General features: G+C 34.2%; 1 non-coding gene across 1 annotated transcript; it reads left to right on the top strand.

Annotated features, from left to right (window-relative positions):
• The first annotated feature begins 23,232 nt into the window (after window positions 1–23,232).
• TRNAT-GGU (transfer RNA threonine (anticodon GGU)) lies at window positions 23,233–23,304 on the top strand. Its single transcript has one exon. It is a non-coding gene; the product is annotated as a tRNA-Thr (tRNA).
• The last annotated feature ends 497 nt before the right edge of the window (window positions 23,305–23,801 follow it).

The following is a 23,801-nucleotide window of genomic DNA, read 5'->3' as shown; positions in this document are numbered from 1 at the left end:
GTTTTATGAGTGAAAGGTCTTATGCGTATCGATTATAAAATTAGCCACATTTTGCTGAGTGTTAGTTAAATGGTTCCATGATAACTCAACACAGTGATTATTCAACACACATTTAAAAAGTGATATAAAGTCATTAAAAACGATGATTTTTTTTTAACCTAACCTTACCTAACCTACTTAATTCAGTTAAAAAAGTTCTTGTTTCATCATTTTCCATGACTTTATATAACTTTTTAAAGATGTGATGAATTATCATTTTGATGATTTATCCGGTCACCTAGTTAAATATATGTTATAAATCATAGCTGGACTTCTTAATTACATTCATTGATATATGAAGGATATCACACTGAATAAAAATCAAACAAAAAGCTTCACTCTTCAAGACCGTGGATTCAACAACTCTCCCATTATCTTATAAAAAATATTTCCTCACATAATCGAATGAGAATTGGACATTGTTCCCTTTCTTCGCATTTTCATAAAATTCCCGTGCTTGACTACCCAGCTTGTACATTATGTGGTCTAGGAGAAATTTAGCTAACATATTTTTGGTTGTTCCTCTGTAACCAAATATCCTCTCTCCTATCAAGCCTTATTTAATATTGCCTCCCCTCCATTCAACATATCTCTTCTAAGTCTGAACTCGATTCCAATCTTCCATATAATTTTTAAATTTGTCCATTTAGACAAAATTATCTATAAATTCACATTCCCTCTTTCCATAATTTTAAATGATGGCCTAGGAACACCCTTGAAGGGTGAAGCCAGAAAAAATGAAAATTATATATAATCAGCAACTAAAAAATTAAATCTATTCAAAAATTACCCTCTGAAATAACTAAACCTAGATTAAGAATGGGAAGTATGAAAGCCGCACCGTTTTTTTCTGACTATAATTAAGTATTTTGAGCATAGAACGTCATTATCGTCATGAAATCAGGAGCATTCATGTTTTAAAATGATCTGCTAAAAGTGGTACCTACGCAATTTTTTGTTCAAATTGGGTAGTACCAAATTATTTCATTAAATGATGATCGCGGTCATCATTGTTCCTTGGTTCCATAAAATTACCAACAATATTTCATAATCCTCACGATCTGTGGCTTCTACTTAACTGTGGTATATCACCTGGTCCGGTCTCATTCGTGAACTTTGAATTCGATGTTTTATTCAAGAGGCACGAGCAAGGAGTCTATCGGCGGTAGGCAGCAGGCAGCTAGTCACTGCTAGGAAACGTAGTAGTCTGTAACCACCTTTCTTCTGGCCTGCGCTCCTGGAATCTATATTCCCTATTCCACTGATACTGGCAGTCACTCCATACCAATTTTGCTGCAGCGCGCTGGTCAAAACGTCAGACATCATATCGATATAAATAATTTACGCCTGAAAGCTGTGTTGTGCTTGTTATTGGGGAAGTTTCAATGATTTATGTACAGCGGCAGTTTGTAACGTCTTCGAGTTTAAATGAAACGTACATAAGATTGAAAACCTATAATTTTTATAATCTTTCAACGTCTAAATGAAGATTATCAGGGATTTTAAGTACCAATGGTTCAAAAATGTATGAAAAATGAGTAATCTATTACAATCAACAATAGTGAACTTTAAATATTAAAAATGATGTCGTTGATTTAAGTTTGAGTCAATAAAATCGATTTTCAAATTTTTCTAAAAAAAAATTTTTTTTTTAACTCGATTGATTCATAACATATCAGTTCCAAATTTGAAAAAAGCATTTGAAATAATTCTCCTTTTAAAAATTATACTCTAGATAGGTACTTTATCGCTTGTATGAATTCTAGTTACTTAAAAAATATTGTTTTTTAAAGTAATATCCCGTTAAACTACAATTAAGCAGTTTGTCAACATTTTTCTAATTAAAAAATATATATTTCAGCTAGTTCGTAAAAGATTTTCTGTACTTAAAATTTTTTCCTAAATTTCAGCAAGTAAGGAGAAAATGAGCTATATTCGGACACACTGACACGTCCACAACTCACTTCTTTTAAAAAATAAATACATAATCTTGTTTATAGGACCCCGATGCATAATACAAAAAAAAAACTACGATTAAAGAATCCAACTGATATTCTATACCGATATTCATAATGATATTAAACTTAAAATAAGTATTTGAAAATCCCACGAGGTTAATTTATGGACGCGACCTGGATTCGAGTTCCAAAACTTTTCGCTTATCGGGCGACTGCTCTCAACCACAGAGCTATCGAAGCGACCTACAGAACGCCGTGAATAACAAATAAATGCTTATTTGTGTACACGCGTGTGTTGTGAGGGTACATATTTTAAACGAGAAATCCACTTTAAATACAAAATGTCTTCGGATTTGCTTAAGCCTGGCCGTGAATATATAGGAATAAACATTTCTCTATTTGATGTAGGTATCAGTTGTTGTCGTAATCAATCGATTTATTTCATAGTAGACCCGTTTATTTCGAGTGAATTTCATTTTAAACTCAAATCTACAAAAATGTTACACTGTCATTTTTTTCGTCAATCGCGGATCTTAGCTTAGGTTATTGCTTTATAGTGTTTCAATAATTGCCTGTTATTTTTAAACACATATATTTGAATTTTACAGTTATTGTTGGTAATTAATTAATGCAAATCTTGGAATCGGAAACTAACGCACTTCCCAAAGATCGATCAAGCTGAAACTTGGCAGATAAACTCGTTGTATTGTATTCTATCAAACATTTTTGGTACCAATCACTTGCACACAAACGGACATATGCGCATTTATCTGAAATCAGATGACATTACAGCAGTTTTGTACGAAATAAATGTCGGTCCTACCCGATCGGCATTTGGCGAGGTTGTTAGCGCGATTGACTTCAGTCCCTAGGAAGGAAGGTGTTTTAAAGTAGATTATTGTTAAAAAACATTGTTTTTTACGGGTTGATTTTGTCACTTAATTTAGTTTATTTTACATTTTCCGATACTGTATTTGGTAAATACTGAACTAAGTTGTTAGATAATAATACTCACTTGACTATTAAATTGGCAATGAACCACTTATATTCTGAGCTTACAGAAAAGTTAAACTGAAAAATGAAATAAAACACAATTGAAATTGTTTATTTAATTTTAGAGATTTTAAATTTGGCTTTTCATGTCCTTGACAAACATCAATAATTTATCATTCGCATTTGTTGTTTCCGTATAATATGTCACCTCTTGTCCCGCTTCTAGGATCCATCCCTAACTTTGTCAAACAGTCATTTGCCATTGATGTGACGTAGGGTTGATAAATAATAACATTATGAGGAAAATGTGATTCCGGCAAATGTAGGGCCCTTCGGAACGGAATAAAAGATTTTTTATCGACTTCAATGACAGTTGGATATGGAGTTTTTTTTCTTTTTGGATGGTTTCACTCTGTTAAGGCTGGGAAACTCAGCCTTCTCCGTAATTCCAATTTATCATCCCCTGTCAGAGTAAAGTTGGCTCTACCGTTCCCGAACGAGTCCGGTGTTACTCTATTGTCTTAAGGCGCGTAGTTTTCCACTGTTGACATTTTGACAAAGACTGTTGACATAACAGTATTATTTATGAAATAAATCATTATATATTCTTACACTTGCGAGGAAAAATAAATAAGGCGCGTGCTTCACCAAACTAGTAACTATTCAATTTATTTCATTTGATATATTTTGTATGATTTAAAGAGTGATAAATTTCAGATAATTTTGATGTAATATTTGATATCCATAAAACCACACTTTAGCTACAAAGTTTGATATGAATTATCGATCTATCATCAATGACCTTTTTTAAATGTAAGAGTCGTTTTAAAAACATTAAATACGTCATATATAATAGATAGTGTAGGATGTGATTTGAGAATTTCAAAAGTACAATCGAGATTATTTTTGGGGTATTATGCCCTGTTACGTTTCCTCCTCATTTAACCAACCATTTCGGACAGCGTTACGGTGTTCGAAACGTTGATTAAAGGAGCAGGAAACACGGTTCAATTCCCCCAAAATTATTACGGCAATGGACTGTGAAGGTTGAAAATCTAAATATTTAAATAAGAGTAGCTATGGTTTTGTTCTTCATTCAAATCTGCAGTTTAATATCGAGATTTCCCACACTTGACCATAGAATAAGAAGAGTTGAATGTCTTACATCACATTCTGTGGAATTGTGAGGTTTTGACGGATGTAAGAGATGAAATGTTGGCTGGTCTAAACGTCATCACGAGACTGGTACGGAATGCCGATCTCGTTTCAAACAAGGTGAACTTTAAGTCCCAGAAGAAGTTTACAAGAGTCTGGGTAGAGAGATGGCGTGATCTTAAAGACACTGATTAGATTAAAATCATTCAGAGTTTCAGGTACCACGTGGGACTGATTCTGGTTTCCTCAATTACTTCTTTTCTTGTGTGATGTCTCTATGAATGTGTGTAAGTGCGAGCGAGATAGCATGCTTGCGAGATGCTAAATAAGGCGATTCATACAAGGATAGTCCTCTTTTGTTACAAGCAGCTCCCTAATAAATACCAGTACATAGATCACGTATCAAATTTGTGTACGACCTTTACCCGCTTCAATACTCCATACATTACAGGTAGGATGTCAATTTAAATTTTTTATTAACATTTATTCTCTGACTCTATTTATGACTCTTGAATGTTAGTTAATTATTGAATGTTGTTAGTCAGAATAATAGAAGAGTATGTAGATACGATGTATGAATGTGAATGAGGCAAGGAGTGTGTGCAAAGATCGAGTTGTTTGGTGGTCCGTCCTCTCTGCCTACGCCTGCGGTGAAACGGCGTGATAGTTAGTTAGTTAGTTTAATTAATATTTCATCTGTTTTTATGTTGATTATTTCTCTTATTAAAATTGCTTCTATTTCAGCAGGATTTTATTCCACACAGATGCTATGAGCGATGGTCACGATGGTATTGATGACACCATCGCACAACCCGTCATAATGAAATGACTAACTGTAAATGACTTGCTTTTTTATTTGTATTTGTTTAATTTGAGTTTTTAATTAACTTATTTTTCTTTTTCCTTTGGTTAACATACTAATACGTTTATACATATTTATATTAATTATATATATTTTGTTCGTAAGTATTATTCATCAATATATATGCAAATATATATATATCGATGAATAATAATCATTACAGAATCGGGTATTATTTTGCAAATCCAGAGGGTCATTTCAACGATCTTCCACTATCCAAGATTCTTTTTCAACTATCACCTCAATCTTTAATAATCTCTTTATATTTTCTAGCTTAAGTTCCTCTACCGGGGGTTTTACACAGTTTTTTTTAAATCAGACGTAGACAATAATTTTTCCTTTATTTAAAGCCTGAAGTTTGCAAAATTTCATCAAGTATTCAAAGTAATGAAAGAGGATGGGGTTGGTTTTTCGAAATTGCATGTAGACACATGAGGTTATCCACCGCTAACCCGCTCTGGTATAATTAACAGATGTTTACTCTTTTAGAGCTCTGACAAGGGCTCTAATGTTTTTTCGTAAATGACTCATTTATTAGGAAGATTTATAATAAAACATAATCTAGACCCCCAAAGTCCCTGCATAGTGTGGTTAGGCTGCAGGATACCTACAATATTCATTATATTACAAAAAACAATTAACACTATTAAAATATGTACAGGTATAGTAAAAAAAATAAGTATGACAATTATACTAGACGAAACAGCTGCTTAAAGACCAGACCATCTGTAGATTATTTGATTATGCACTCAAGAAAAAGTTTGTGGGAAGATTGGGGGAGTGCCGCAAGACCCTAGGGACTAAGAAAGTGTCAGGCATTCGGAGGGCGGGCGGAAGGTCGCCGAGCTCGCTCGGCCGTCCCTCAAGCCCTGTGTGTGAACAATTGTCCAGTGTGGGATTAGGCAGGGACAAGGTCTATTTCTCACCCAAAAAGGGTTGTAGACCGTACTGGACGATTCAAGTTCAATTTCGGCTACTGTGGCGCCTCATAATATATGTATATATATATATTATGATATTATATATATTATTATAATATTTATTTTTTTATTTATTTATTAATTAATTTATTAATATTAAATAATTTCAACGCCCTGGTGGGCTTTTACATAACAATTATTTTACATAACAAGCTCTTACATAACATAACATACAGAAACATTTTTAAAAGGAAAAAGATAGACTATAAAAAAAATAAAATAAAAGTAAACATAATATGAAAGGTAGGTAGGTGAATAGATAAGTCAAGGTAGAGTTAATTCATTGCAATAAAAGAGAAATAAACTAGTAGGTATGTTAACAATTACAAAATTACATGTGAATGGCTAAATGTGATACATGACAAAATTTATTTATTTGTTTATTCTCGCCTTAACGGCTTTGACATGCAAGGTAAATCATACAGGAGCATTATAACAAGTATATAGCATCATAAGAAGTATAACATAGTAAATAAAATAATAAGCTGAGCATGAAAGACATAAATAGGCACAACACAGGAAGGTATTAGTATACGATAAGTAAATTGTATATTGTATAAAGGAGTTCAACCAGCAAATACTTATTTGGGCTCAGGCTACAGTACATTCAGCAATTATAATTGTCACAATATTACACAAAACATAATTACAAACATACTCGAAGCATACCGGTTGGCAGTGGTGTAAAACATTTTCTAGCGATTTATAAAAGTACGTAATGTTCTTGTAATTTAAAGTTGTTTTTTTTTTTTGCTATTATAAATGTACGTAAGTTTGTTATTATTATGACAAAAATAAAAGGTACACAACAATTACATACAAAAAGAAGTAGGTATTATGAAAATAGTAACAGAGTATTAAGTTTGTTATAGTTAATAATCAACAGGATTTTTGCTTAATATCTGCATACATTGACGCTTTTTAAAGGAAGCGATGTTTTTATTAAAAAATATATCAACAGAGCATGTTTCATTCCCCACACGATGCAATCTCTGAAGACAAGAGTTGAACATAAAATTAGTGCGAGAAGCAACTATATTAAATGGAGCATGAAGTCTAGTGTTGTACTTATTGGGAACTTGATAAATTATCATATTCACTAGTTCAGGGCTGTCCAAATAACCGTTGATAATTTTAAATAATAATAAAGCATCACAGATTTTTCTTCGCTGTGATAATTCAGGTAGTTTAAGCAAGTACATTAAATAATTATAATTTAAATTTTCTAATGGAATGTGTAATTTGTAGTTTATATGCCTTAAAAATTTGTGTTGTATTCTTTCAATTTTGTGTGTACATTGTATAGAGGCGACCAAAGAGAGGAATTATACTCAAGAATGCTTCTGACAAGTGTAATGTACAATGTTTTGAGTGTATTAGTATACATTAGATCTTTGGACGTTCTTAATACAAATCCGAGACATTTAAGTGCTTTATTCGTGATTGCATCGATGTGGGGGACGAATGTCATCTTGTTATCAAAAACGACACCCAGATCTTTTATTAATGTTACTGTAGAAAGATTCACATTGTTAATATGATATTGAAAGAGTATTGGATTTTTATTTCGAGAAAAACTTATAGAATGACATTTGTTAATGTTTAAAAATAAATCATTTATATTACACCAGTTATATGATCGATCCAATTTTTTTTGCAATACAAGACAGTCCATTAAATTTCTTATAATAGTGTAAATTTTCAGGTCATCAGCAAACAATAGGAAATGGATACCTTCAAATATTATATATATATATATATATATATATATAATATTTGAATATATATATATATATATATATATATATATATATATATATATATATATATATTTATCCCCTCTCGTACTATGTTGATCTCGCGCGACGGTACGCCAGGTATTTGTTGATCCGTTTGCATTTGTTGATCCACCCCGGATATGTTGATCCATTACCCAAGCTGGCATACATATGTAAATCCCTACAGATCAACTTGTGTCATCGAGATTTAGCTGTAAGCCACGCCCATTTTTCGGTCGCATATACATTTTACACGATTTATTTTGTTGATCTATATATTTCTGACAAACTTGACGGCTTGCATGCGTTGTAACTTAACCGCCAATTTCGCGCGCGTTGTCGTACTTTTTAGATCCTGTTAGTACATCCATATTCTATGAAAATGACTTTATACTTACAGAGGATAGACTGCCTCACGAGTATTTATATTGAAATGGAACTTTCGCAAACGTCAAATCCATGCTAAAAAAATCTTTTGAACTTGATTAAACAAAAATTGTAAATTTAATACATCATTTACTACGTTTCGTGACTTAGCAGGGGTGCTCGGGTTCATAGGGTGAGGTTTGTCTGGGTCATTTTAAAAGAGAAATTTTGAACTTTGATTGAATAAAATTTTATTTTAATGTATCTTTTACCATCTCTCCCGGCGTAAGTTTCTTGTAATGATTAAGTTGAAACAAAGCGTAATATCCATAATATGTGCCTATTAAAATTGCGGCGATTAGATTGGTGAGAATTAAATTTTACAAATTTTAAATTATGATTGCTAAAAAATCTATTCTAATTTGTTTATTACTAAACATGGCTAAAGTCATTTCAAGCTACGATTCCAACCAACGATTTTTTAGTATATGTTCGTCAATCAACAAGAGCCATAATGTCTGTACATCAGAGCCCTCGAGAACTATTACAATTATGTGTACCGCCGCCCCGGGAACCATTTATTAGATAACCAACACCCCTACCATAGGTCACCGTCAACGTTTAGCGAGATTGTTGTTTATTTCTTATATTTTTTACAACATATCCACTCAGGAGGCCCTGAGGAAAATCGTAACCCTCAGGGCCTATGTCATCTTTGTGAATGCTGTGTTGGGGGAATTTTGAAGGAAAGGAAGGAGAGTGGGTTCTGGGAAGTAAATAGGTATGATGGGTGGGTAGTAATCTGGGGTTCAGTGTGATTGAGTGATATACATAAGAATCCAACTCTCCTACTGCGTTGCAAGGCGATGCGTTGAAAGAGGACTAATCGATCCGGCCCACCACGCAGTTATTAGGCAGGCGCATCCGCCGCCAAGCCCCTCACATACCTCACCCCATAAACTCGGGCACACCTGATAAGTCACCAAACATATCCAACAACTTGGGGAGACCTATGGCAGAAGTGTAGGTTATCCAATAAATGGTTCCCGGGGCGGCGGTGCACATACCCTCCTCCCAAATTGTAATAAACGTCTACTTTCAAATGTAAAACATAATTTAAAACGTTCCTAAATGACGGCCTCCGTTATCGAGGGGTAAGGCTATCGACTAGCAATCCGAAGGTCGCGGGCTCAAATAAATTTTACTAAAATTAATTTGTACTATTTTACAATTAGTGTTTGGCAACCAGATCTGAAGAGCCAAGTACTCTCCCAACTTCCTCATCTCCTTCGAGGTTCACAATATCTTCAGTCTCACAACAACCCCAATTGAGGATGCCATAGTCTCACTGGCTCCAGACGGGAGCAGTTGGGACTCTGGTGTGGTATTCAAAACTAAAAATCTACAGCTAATTTCGAGAAGTTGAATAAAGTGTTTTTAGCACGGCAAAATGGCAAAATTTCAATATTATTGTAACAATAGCAGACTAACATGTGACATTAATACATCAATGAATAACACTCATTTTACATGACCACCCAATGAGAAGCTGATTTTTTTCACAGTTTGTCTAGAACCGAACACGTGCATGTTATACTAATACCAGCTAGAGGAGAGCGTAAAACACTTCAATATTTTTTTATTTAAATATTGATAATTCTTCGATGCTTCATAATAATGTTTCATAAAAAAATACAAATCAAATCACACCACATCCAGACAAAGAAGCCGATATGTTTTTATACACAAAAAAGGTTTATTTGGATATTCTCTGTATTAAAACTAATTTCGTTAAAAAATAATACTTTATTGTGAATTTGATCAGACCTAAACTTCGTTGTTAAGATAATGCAGCTGCGTGGCCGCCCGCGCCGCGATATATCCATGCCGGCGTTCTTTTGTTATAACGACACCCTGATTAGAATACATTTAATTGTTTTGTCTTTGATTTTATAAATATTTTTAATAAATTAAAAACGGCTATGGAATTCCACGTTTTGCCACCGCGTTTCCGGATACTATTGATTACTTAACACGGCTAAATATTTCAAAACGACTTATTAACGATTCCAGAATGTACTTTATTTATTACTGTTTTAAAAATGTATCTGTTTCTTTAGACAATTTTTTTTTTATAAACTGCCTATAAACTACGTTTTATTACTTATCCACTGGAGCGATCTCTGTCATATTTTAGACCGGTCGGTGGCCGAGTTGACATCGCGTTTGGGTCCCACCCAGGCGCGGCGTAGTGTGTTCAATTCCTGGGCTGGCTAAGTCCTCCATCACAACACAAGCAACATTTTCAGCTGACTGTGGTGGTAGTAGGAGATTTTCAAATATTGCCAGGTTATTCGAAACCCGGGAATGTATGTCTTTCTTTTAAAAAAGTAGTTTATATTGTTTCCGTTTTAATGTTTTCGGGGGATAATTATACCAATACAACTCAATTACTGTCAAACTTGTTGTAAAATCAGATATGAGCGCATCAGCAGAATGCTGCCTGCTCCACATAATAATAATAATAATAATAATTTTGACTGTCCTAAAACGGGAAACTTCCTAGTTGGACAGTCAAAGCTTCCTTTTATATTTGTATATCTTGTATGTAATAAATGTAATAATAATAAATAAATAAATAAATAAATAAATAAATAAATAAATAAATAAATAAATAAATAAATAATTGACCCCGTACTACAAATAAACCCAAGTTTTTTTAAAGTTTCTGTGAGTACAGCTCCCAAGTCTTGCTCAAGTGCATGTCCGTCCGTAACACTTAGTCAATGTAATTATTTGTTCGTTGTCCTCTTTCCTAATGTGAAGTTTATGTTTTGATTTTAATTAATATATTTACACGTTGTTTGGGGTAAAGTTTTATCTCATTCATAAAAAAAAACTTTTTCTTCTTCTGTTTTTATCGAGATTAAAGCAAATTATGATATTAACATATATTTGTTTTTCTTTTTTTATTACATCAAGTAGTTACGGTTCGTGATTAAACAGATTTTCTTGAGGATATATAGTGTATTACGTTAAAAAAAAATGAAATTTTGAAGAGTAAGTTTAAACTAATCCTAACTAAATTAAACTAATACTAACCCCGGGGTCGGGGTCATTGCAGCATTTCACTCAATTGGTTTATGAGAATATAGCTTAATTTATATGAGATTGAAAAAAAAATCACATACGAATTTGGTGGGCAGTTAAATTGTCTGACGTTGATTATAAGTATTTTTTTCGTAAACTTTATATGCAAGACGTAGAAAATGTTAAAGTCAAATTGGTTCAATTGGCTTTGGTCTCCTCTACCGATGAAGCAAGTGATTTCATTGTATTTCATTAATATTCATTGGGCCTCTGTGAAAAATTCTTCACATAAAATATAATCGAAAAAATTGATTAAATATAATTGCATTTGTAACCACCTTGTGGTGTTTTTTTAGTATATTCCACTGAAAGATGCCGACTTCCGGTCATATTGTTTAAATAATATTAAATGTGAGATAATTCTTTTAAATAAGAAGATTTAATTTTATTTAGAGAACTTTAAAATATAACGATTTCCGGTAAGATGTGACAATAATTTAAACAGAATATTAATATTTAAAAAATAATGTTTATTCGATTTGAATGATTTATGCCAATCATTGGGACTTTCTTTTCAAGAGTTATGTGATTATAAAGTTTACGATTTTTTTTTAATCCTAATAAAAAGTGATAATCGATAAAAATTGTGTGAATTCATTGGTTATAACTTATAATATAGATCATTTTGTATGTCTCCATATTCAAATTCGGAGGTATGACTTTTTTATGTGACACATCTCACTAGAGCGCCCCTGTCTTTACACGTTAAATACAGAGAAACTATGTCGCCACCCAGTTGGGCAGCGTTATGGGGCGGGTTAAGGTAGGGTCTGTAGGAATGAATTTATTAATGTGGGTCTTAAAGAGGCCCGGATTATATGGAGGAGGAAAAACAGATGCCGATAGCTCGTTCCACATGCGAGCCGACTTACGATAAAACGAGTTGGAGAAACGACCCGTTCATATATAAACAGGCTCTAATAAAATACCCCTAGAATAGACACAGCATACGCACATTTCGTCATACATGATTTTACCGCACATATGCCTCAGGGATCTCATTTCTACAGTATTCAGTCTACTTTCAGCCTTCTTCTGCCAGTTTCATGCTCACTTCCACATATTAGGGTAGGTACCAGCACTCCATTGTGGACTTGCCGGATCGAAAGAGACTGGTTGAGGGATACCTTTTGGCCATAAAAATCTAAAATGGCGGCAAAAGGAATAATGTTATATGGTATATTTTGAACTTCTTACCACCTCTCCTGATTACGCTTCGTGACTTAGTAGGGGTGGCCGGGTTCTTGATTATAATGGGTAATTATTTAAAATGGGTAATCAATGGATGATTGAACGCGGTTGGAGATAGCAAAAAACTGTCCAAAGAAGCTAGCAGTCCACAATGGAGTGCTGGTACCTACCCTAATATATGGAAGTGAGGCATGGCATCATATTCTGTCTACTTTCAGCCTTCTTCTGCCAATTCCATGCCTCATTTCCATATATTAGGGTAGGTACCAGCACTCCATTGTGGACTGCTAGCTTCGCTTCTTTGGATAGTTTTTAGTTAGCTCCAACCGCGTCCAACCATCCATTAATTACCCATTATAACCAAGAACCCGGCCTCCCCTACTAAGTCACGAAGCGTAATCAGGAGAGATGGTAAAAGATACAGGTTCAAAATTTCCTACATAACATTATTCCTTTTGCCGCCATTTTGGATTTTTGTGGTCGAAAGGTATCCCTCAACCAGTTTATTTCGATCCGGCCCGCCACGCAGTAGATGGGAAAACGCATCCGCCGCCAGGACCTAGACAAACCTCACCCTATGAACCCGTGTACCCCTGCTAAGTTATGATTTTTTTATGGATTTGTTTTTGCGAAATTTTCGTTTCGATCTAAATACGCATACATTTCTTATAAACAATTCAAGCAACACACGTCATTTTGATTTGAAACGGTACCATTTCACAGTCATTTCATGCGATATTCGACTCTAGAGACTAATACTTTGAGTTCAATATCACAAAAGATTACGGAATCACATAAAACCTTGTGATGAACAGTCCACCGATTGCCCCTTGATTGGTTCATTTAGTAAAACCATATATAGGGACACAGATCAACTTTGTCTAATAACTTCTTACCTGGATCAACATACTACGGGAATAGATCAATATATATGAGATCAACATAAGTATGCCAATTTGGGTAGATCAACATAAATTATGCATCCGATTTCCATACAAATTTTGAAAATTTTATTAACAGTATATCAAATGGTTTTTCTGGCAAACTGGCAACATTGATAATTATTGTACCACTGTTGTCAATTCATTCAGATGTATTCCATAATAGCCAAGTTATATGGTGTTAAAGGTGGATCAACTTAGTCTAACAACTTCTTACTGGATCAACATAATACGGGAAGAGGACAATATATATATATATATATATATCGCATATACATTTTACACGATTTATTTTGTTGATCTATATATTTCTGACAAACTTGACGGCTTGCATGCGTTGTAACTTAACCGCCAATTTCGCACGCGTTGTCGTTCTTTTTAGATCCTGTTAGTACATCCATATTCTATGAAAATGACTTTATACTTACAGAGGATAGACTGCCTCACGAGTATTTATATTGAAATGGAACTTTCGCAAACGTCAAATCCATGCTAAAAAAATCTTTTGAACTTGATTAAACAAAAATTGTAAATTTAATACATCATTTACTACGTTTCGTGACTTAGCAGGGGTGCTCGGGTTCATAGGGTGAGGTTTGTCTGGGTCATTTTAAAAGAGAAATTTTGAACTTTGATTGAATAAAATTTTATTTTAATGTATCTTTTACCATCTCTCCCGACGTAAGTTTCTTGTAATGATTAAGTTGAAACAAAGCGTAATATCCATAATATGTGCCTATTAAAATTGCGGCGATTAGATTGGTGAGAATTAAATTTTACAAATTTTAAATTATGATTGCTAAAAAATCTATTCTAATTTGTTTATTACTAAACATGGCTAAAGTCATTTCAAGCTACGATTCCAACCAACGATTTTTCAGTATATGTTCGTCAATCAACAAGAGCCATAATGTCTGTACATCAGAGCCCTCGAGAACTATTACAATTATGTGTACCGCCGCCCCGGGAACCATTTATTAGATAACCAACACCCCTACCGTAGGTCACCGTCAACGTTTGGCGAGATTGTTGTTTATTTCTTATATTTTTTACAACATATCCACTCAGGAGGCCCTGAGGAAAATCGTAACCCTCAGGGCCTATGTCATCTTTGTGAATGCTGTGTTGGGGGAATTTTGAAGGAAAGGAAGGAGAGTGGGTTCTGGGAAGTAAATAGGTATGATGGGTGGGTAGTAATCTGGGGTTCAGTGTGATTGAGTGATATACATAAGAATCCAACTCTCCTACTGCGTTGCAAGGCGATGCGTTGAAAGAGGACTAATCGATCCGGCCCACCACGCAGTTATTAGGCAGGCGCATCCGCCGCCAAGCCCCTCACATACCTCACCCCATAAACTCGGGCACACCTGATAAGTCACCAAACATATCCAACAACTTGGGGAGACCTATGGCAGAAGTGTAGGTTATCCAATAAATGGTTCCCGGGGCGGCGGTGCACATACCCTCCTCCCAAATTGTAATAAACGTCTACTTTCAAATGTAAAACATAATTTAAAACGTTCCTAAATGACGGCCTCCGTTATCGAGGGGTAAGGCTATCGACTAGCAATCCGAAGGTCGCGGGCTCAAATAAATTTTACTAAAATTAATTTGTACTATTTTACAATTAGTGTTTGGCAACCAGATCTGAAGAGCCAAGTACTCTCCCAACTTCCTCATCTCTTTCGAGGTTCACAATATCTTCAGTCTCACAACAACCCCAATTGAGGATGCCATAGTCTCACTGGCTCCAGACGGGAGCAGTTGGGACTCTGGTGTGGTATTCAAAACTAAAAATCTACAACTAATTTCGAGAAGTTGAATAAAGTGTTTTTAGCACGGCAAAATGGCAAAATTTCAATATTATTGTAACAATAGCAGACTAACATGTGACATTAATACATCAATGAATAACACTCATTTTACATGACCACCCAATGAGAAGCTGATTTTTTTCACAGTTTGTCTAGAACCGAACACGTGCATGTTATACTAATACCAGCTAGAGGAGAGCGTAAAACACTTCAATATTTTTTTATTTAAATATTGATAATTCTTCGATGCTTCATAATAATGTTTCATAAAAAAATACAAATCAAATCACACCACATCCAGACAAAGAAGCCGATATGTTTTTATACACAAAAAAAGGTTTATTTGGATATTCTCTGTATTAAAACTAATTTCGTTAAAAAATAATACTTTATTGTGAATTTGATCAGACCTAAACTTCGTTGTTAAGATAATGCAGCTGCGTGGCCGCCCGCGCCGCGATATATCCATGCCGGCGTTCTTTTGTTATAACGACACCCTGATTAGAATACATTTAATTGTTTTGTCTTTGATTTTATAAATATTTTTAATAAATTAAAAACGGCTATGGAATTCCACGTTTTGCCACCGCGTTTCCGGATACTATTGATTACTTAACACGGCTAAATATTTCAAAACGACTTATTAACGATTCCAGAATGTACTTTATTTATTACTGTTTTAAAAATGTATCTGTTTCTTTAGACAATTTTTTTTTTATAAACTGCCTATAAACTACGTTTTATTACTTATCCACTGGAGCGATCTCTGTCATATTTTAGACCGGTCGGTGGCCGAGTTGACATCGCGTTTGGGTCCCACCCAGGCGCGGCGTAGTGTGTTCAATTCCTGGGCTGGCTAAGTCCTCCATCACAACACAAGCAACATTTTCAGCTGACTGTGGTGGTAGTAGGAGATTTTCAAATATTGCCAGGTTATTCGAAACCCGGGAATGTATGTCTTTCTTTTAAAAAAGTAGTTTATATTGTTTCCGTTTTAATGTTTTCGGGGGATAATTATACCAGCACAACTCAATTACTGTCAAACTTGTTGTAAAATCAGATATGAGCGCATCAGCAGAATGCTGCCTGCTCATTACATAATAATAATAATAATAATTGACCCCGTACTACAAATAAACCCAAGTTTTTTTTAAGTTTCTGTGAGTACAGCTCCCAAGTCTTGCTCAAGTGCATGTCCGTCCGTAACACTTAGTCAATGTAATTATTTGTTCGTTGTCCTCTTTCCTAATGTGAAGTTTATATTTTGATTTTAATTAATATATTTACACGTTGTTTGGGGTAAAGTTTTATCTCATTCATAAAAAAAACTTTTTCTTCTTCTGTTTTTATCGAGATTAAAGCAAACTATGATATTAACATATATTTGTTTTTCTTTTTTTATTACATCAAGTAGTTACGGTTCGTGATTAAACAGATTTTCTTGAGGATATATAGTGTATTACGTTAAAAAAAAATGAAATTTTGAAGAGTAAGTTTAAACTAATCCTAACTAAATTAAACTAATACTAACCCCGGGGTCGGGGTCATTGCAGCATTTCACTCAATTGGTTTATGAGAATATAGCTTAATTTATATGAGATTGAAAAAAAAATCACATACGAATTTGGTGGGCAGTTAAATTGTCTGACGTTGATTATAAGTATTTTTTTCGTAAACTTTATATGCAAGACGTAGAAAATGTTAAAGTCAAATTGGTTCAATTGGCTTTGGTCTCCTCTACCGATGAAGCAAGTGATTTCATTGTATTTCATTAATATTCATTGGGCCTCTGTGAAAAATTCTTCACATAAAATATAATCGAAAAAATTGATTAAATATAATTGCATTTGTAACCACCTTGTGGTGTTTTTTTAGTATATTCCACTGAAAGATGCCGACTTCCGGTCATATTGTTTAAATAATATTAAATGTGAGATAATTCTTTTAAATAAGAAGATTTAATTTTATTTAGAGAACTTTAAAGTATAACGATTTCCGGTAAGATGTGACAATAATTTAAACAGAATATTAATATTTAAAAAATAATGTTTATTCGATTTGAATGATTTATGCCAATCATTGGGACTTTCTTTTCAAGAGTTATGTGATTATAAAGTTTACGATTTTTTTTAAATCCTAATAAAAAGTGATAATCGATAAAAATTGTGTGAATTCATTGGTTATAACTTATAATATAGATCATTTTGTATGTCTCCATATTCAAATTCGGAGGTATGACTTTTTTATGTGACACATCTCACTAAAGCGCCCCTGTCTTTACACGTTCAATACAGAGAAACTATGTCGCCACCCAGTTGGGCAGCGTTATGGGGCGGGTTAAGGTAGGGTCTGTAGGAATGAATTTATTAATGCGGGTCTTAAAGAGGCCCGGATTATATGGAGGAGGAAAAACAGATGCCGATAGCTCGTTCCACATGCGAGCCGACTTACGATAAAACGAGTTGGAGAAACGACCCGTTCATATATAAACAGGCTCTAATAAAATACCCCTAGAATAGACACAGCATACGCACATTTCGTCATACATGATTTTACCGCACATATGCCTCAGGGATCTCATTTCTACAGTATTCAGTCTACTTTCAGCCTTCTTCTGCCAGTTTCATGCTCACTTCCACATATTAGGGTAGGTACCAGCACTCCATTGTGGACTTGCCGGATCGAAAGAGACTGGTTGAGGGAAACCTTTTGGCCATAAAAATCTAAAATGGCGGCAAAAGGAATAATGTTATATGGTATATTTTGAACTTCTTACCACCTCTCCTGATTACGCTTCGTGACTTAGTAGGGGTGGCCGGGTTCTTGATTATAATGGGTAATTAATGGATGGTTGGACGCGGTTGGAGCTAACTAAAAACAGCTAACTAATATATATATATATATATATATATATATATTTATATATATATATATATATATATATCACACCGCCTATTTGGCGACCAGCATGGGAAAATATGCATTTAAAGTGGCGACCACCGACATTTGGCGACCGATATACGGTTGCCACTTTGTTTTCTCAAAATTTTTACACAGTTCAATAATAGATGTCGTTACAAGCATCTCAGCGAAATTAGTCCTGGTCGCCAAATTGGGCTGGGGGTGCACGTTTTCGAATATTTAAGTTCCGGAGTCTGTCGCCAGGCAGCTTGGCGCTAGGTGATATACACAGCCACGTATTCCGCATTTCATTCATGGCCTTTAGTGGCGACTGGGTATGACGAATTCTTAATTTCACAACAAGCCTTTAGTGGCGACTGGGTACGACGTATTCCGCATTTCATATCTAGCCTAAAGTGGCGACCTTTCATAACTAGACTAAAATGGCGACCGTTTTCGACGTATTCTGCGTTTTATTCCTAGCCGTTAGCGGCGACTGGAAACGACGTATTCTGCATTTCATATCTAGCCTGTGTGGTGACCGTGAAGGGTACGTTTTTTTGCATTTCATAGCTAGTGGCGACAGGAAACAATGTTGCCGGTTCGTTTCAACTCGCGGTGGCTGGTTATTTGCGACGTTGCAGCACATGTTTTGCCAGTGGTCCCGAATGTCTTACTATTTCAAATGTATCAATTTTCAATTTAATACCGAGTATTGACGTCTGTACGTTTTAGAGTTTATTTGGCGACCAACCATTTTAATGTCTTGTTTACATACAGTATTGATTACTGTCGATACAATGAAAGCAACTCGTTCTAAATAGAAGTTAAAAAGCACAAATAGAAATTTAGAAGGTGGGTATGGGTAGCACTTCCCTGGAAACCATTTAATGACCCAACACCCCTGACATAGGCCACACCAAGTGGTTGGCTACGTTTCGTGATTTAGCAGGTGTGTCTGTTTTCATGGGGTAATGTTTGCCCGGGTCTGGGTGGTGGGTGCGATGACTGTTTACAACCGGTTACCGCGGTCAGGGCCGCTTGGTAATGCCGGGGCCTGAGCCTCAGACTGACGACTGAGGGTGTGCTGCCTGCCCCATCAACTAGTTGGGCAACTGCTGTGCCGGTTCGTGACCGAAACGGACCCAGCAACAGCGTTCGGGGACATTTGGGGTGACCTCTCCAGCCGGATTCTCTCGGCTCATCGCCTTGCGCCGCAATGGGTGGGTTGGGTTCATACCAATCATCACTACTGTCCACTATAATCCCTAGTTTACTACACACCCCTCATACCCTTTTCTTCCCAGACCTTCCTTTCCCTTCATAACATTGCAGAAAAATGTACAAATAAGAAAACAATTAACTGGTAAACATTAAACAAACAACCATAAGGAACTCCAGTCCATTATTTTTATATTTTATTATTTAATTACAGCATTTTAATTCTATGGTATCATCTTCTTTGTATTCAATTTATTAAAATAAAAAAAATTTAAAAAAAACTAATTTCAATTTCTCTACAAAGTCTCACATGGCGTCTCCAATAATACTAAACAATAGGTACGCATTTACCTAACAACTGTCTTTACAATACAATCACCTTTCTGAATGCTTCTGGTAATACTGGCAAGTATCTCAGATTTAAAGTAAAATACAAAATGATCATACAAACAAAAATAAATAAAACCGTTACATTGACAAGTTGGCGGATAACAAAATTCTTATTATTAATTCATAAATATAAATAGCATACTAGGGTTGTACTGCAATTATTTGTCATAAATTCACAAGTAATAAACTAGTTTTTTCGATCTTTTTATAGTTTTTTTAAATCAAAATCGCATTCCAGGTTGTACTCCTAAGGGTAAGGCTCATTAACAATTTATTAGTATGTAATTTTATTTGAATAAATGTTAAAAATATAAAAATTGATTATTTTTTCGGTATGGAACGCATTGTTGTATTTTACATTGTTTTATATGGGAAAAATTATTTCGCAACGAGTGTTTCACATAACGAGTAAGATTCTGGAACGAATTAGTCTCGTTATGAGAGGTTCCACTGTACTTATATAACCACCCTTTACAAAATAGTTTTATTTTTATTTATTTACTTATTAATTCTAAAATGTTGCATTGTAAATATCATTTTTAGGACTTATTTTTAAGTGTTAGGTAAACTACTTACTGAAACTCTTATCTATTGTCTATCTCAAGTAGGAAAAGCAATAAATCTCCAACATTATATGGCAGCTTAAAATTAGAAGTGTTGAAGTCCCACCCGCTATATCACCGTCCGAACCATAATAAAATTAAATTTGCATCTTCCGAAAAAAATATTTACATTGCTAACGTCATGTTCAATATCTTTTATATTATTATTTCTGTTTTACTCTGTACCCACTTATATTGTACCTACTTTTTATTTTCAACTTATTTTTTTAAAATTGTTTTTTATTTAAATTTATTTAGGAAACTTATAGTCGTACAGTGAAATATAACAATAAACATGAATATGTTATAGACCAATTAAATTCCATGAAATGTTAAGTACATAATATTATTAAAGATACAGTTTTCGCATGGTTATAGGTACTAATTGAAAATAATAAAACAAACTACGGAAGACAAACGAATCAGTTAATTTATTAATTATTAAATGTGCGAGGAACTTTTGATTTCATCACTGAACACATGATCCTTCCTGAAAGATTCGTAAGTATCTTCGACTCCACACGAAGTGTGTATCTTCGACTCACATAATAGTATAATTACCTAACACTTAAAAATAAGTCCTAAAAATGATATTAACAATGCAACATTTTAGAATTTCATAATATAGTTGTAAGACACCGTGTTTATAAATATACCATGCCAAAAATATTACTGTACTTTACAATATAAGGCTATGACATTATTTGTGAACATGTGAGGAAATAATATATGTTTTTATGCTACTTTTAAAAAATAAATGACGAATAAATATAATTCTTATGACAAAAACTATTTGGAATAGGAATTGTCGCATTCCGGAAAAAACAGATACCTAACTGAGTTTTGCAAATATTTTTGTATTTATTATTGTGACGGCTGTTTCGGGGTTCAAGTACTTATAAAATTTCAGCTACGCCACACGAAGGCAACTTATTTATATGATTTTATTTACCCCTTCAGTATTCTTATTTGTATGATGTTTTGGTGTTTTATTAACACACTTTGATCGGGTTATTTTTTTCGCCGGCAGACCGCTGAAAATGGGCGAAAATAAAGGTCCCGTGCGAATTTCTTTAATTTGTTTTAAATCGCTATATCTTCGAAAATAATGGAAATATTTTAATAAAATTTTCTACATACTAACTCAGCATACCCAAGCTATAAAATTTCTAGCCGAAAACCAAGTATTATTTCTAATGCAACTTAATAAATCGAAAACAAAATCATTGTTGGGTCATTAGGGTTCAATTTTTAAAGTATAAACTAGGTTTCAATTTTATAAAATTACAAATTATTATATTTTCACCAAGCCCAAATCATTATAAAAACAAAAACAATTGCCACATCACTAGTATCGTCAGAGTAACACATTATTACCCATTCAAATACCACGTGTGCAATTGCCACCCAAAAAACCATCGGAACATGCTAATAATATTGGTTATTTTTTAAAATGAAATTTAAAATAATCTCCTCGGAACACAACCGTAGGATAATTTGCTATTTAAAAACTGCCATGCACTTGTAAATATTTATTATGGTCCGCCTTACTGTGTTCGCCGATACCTGCTTTTGTTAGATGCGCCAGACACTCGGTAGTTGAGTGGGTGCGGAACCGAGATAGAGAGATTTGTTTCGAGTTCCAGGGACATAAAAACTCTCGTTCCAGGAATTGAACTATTATAATAACAGAATATGTTATCTAAATTACTTATTTCATTGTACTTCAAACGCAATACCTATCAAGTGTCAGGTGTTAATAATATAGGTCATTTTAGTTGAAATATCGATGTACACAAAAGACTCCAAGATAAATACTAAAAAAAAACTTGCATTACAATTTGATAATTACGTACGTATAGTTGGAACCTTTACAGAGAGATTGGTTTATAATATTCATATAAAAACATCGGATAATTTCTTCTTTTCTGCCATTGAAATGAGGCGGGCGCAGAAGGTAGAAATACACTTCCGACGTTAAGCATCAATCGACCGAACGCGAACGGGAAGAACTACCCTTCCCGATTAAAGTGTGTTAAGCTAGCTTGGAATGGCTTTAGCTGTGTTTGGTGACCAGAACTGAATATCCTGGTACTTCCCCACCTTCCTCTTCCTCGTCTCATTCCCCTCTCCTACCTTCAGTCTCACAACATTCCCCAATTGGGGATAGGCCACAGTCTCACTGACTCCAGACGGGAGCGATTGAGACTCTTGTGTGGTATTCAATTAAAAAATGTACTAATAGACGTAAAAAGTAGAAGAACAAAATAATATAACTGGAAGTGGGTGTACAAGCGTCCTGAGGGGTTTTACATGTAGGTAGTACAATATTAACATCACAGAAAGTTTTAAAACAAAGTAAAGTTAGTAATAATAAAAATAAAACTATATTAGATAAACAAATACAACAAACAAAAATTAAAATAACACAGCAAACAGAGAGGTTATTAATTTTCTTTTGAATTAACTTAATGTTTATAAGGTAAGGTTTATGCATAGCACAAAGGATTGCAAATTATTATAAGCAATAATTATTGTAAGGCTGCGGTTACACTTGGAAGTTTTTTTTACCGTAAGTGAGTTAAGGCAAAATTATCTATCGAAACGTCACCTATAAAGTGACATGCTGCCAATGGGACTCGAACCCACGGCCTTCTGATTACCGGTCAGCAGCTCTACTTCTGAGCTATGGCGGCTTATTTAATACCCGCCAAATTAGTCACTGTGTACTGTGTTCTGCAAGCAAAATTATTGCTTACTAATTTTTTTCTTACCTGAAAAAACCAACTTCATTTTTGTAGGTAAAGGAATTATAAGTGCTTAATTCTCCCACTTAAGGGCGTCGAGATATATGTCTTGATTAATTGACTAATTTGGTGGGTATTAAATAAGCCGCCATAGTTCAGTGGTAGAGCTGCCGACCGGTAATCAGAAGGCCGTGGGTTCGAGTCCCATTGGTGACATGTATTTTTTCTCGGGAGCTTTTTCAATTTGTAAGTTTTTTCTCTTACAATAATATTGCTTATAATAATTTGTAACCGAGAGGTTTACAAAAATCTTCTTTAATCATGGTTATTATCGGTTAAACTTGATTAATCTTAGTTTATCTTGGTTTATCTAAGTTAATCTTGGTTAATGTTTTGGTAGTCTTAGTTAATAATATGGGTATTCTTTGTTAGTAGCCTCCATACTCAAAAACTAAATACAAAAAACAAATATTAATATAAGTACACTGATGCTCGAACTCTGAATTTTGTAAAATAAATGGTTAAGCAACCTAACTTTTACTATTGTCTAATTACCTTGTCATAGTTACCTAAGATTATTTTTGAGAAATAGTTCTTTGCTAATTAGCGCCATGCACTAGTCACCAAACCTGCTGGAGTGTTATTTATTTATGCGACAATTTGTGTTTCCATTTTTAATTTTGTACCTATTCATGTATGGGATTTCAGCACTG

This window comes from Hesperophylax consimilis, chromosome 13 (assembly GCF_061612785.1).
Source record: "Hesperophylax consimilis isolate HC1 chromosome 13, BYU_Hcon_1.0, whole genome shotgun sequence".
Lineage (NCBI taxonomy): Eukaryota > Metazoa > Arthropoda > Insecta > Trichoptera > Limnephilidae > Hesperophylax > Hesperophylax consimilis.
Note: the sequence above shows the minus strand (reverse complement) of the source record. Positions and strands in the feature narration are given on the sequence as shown.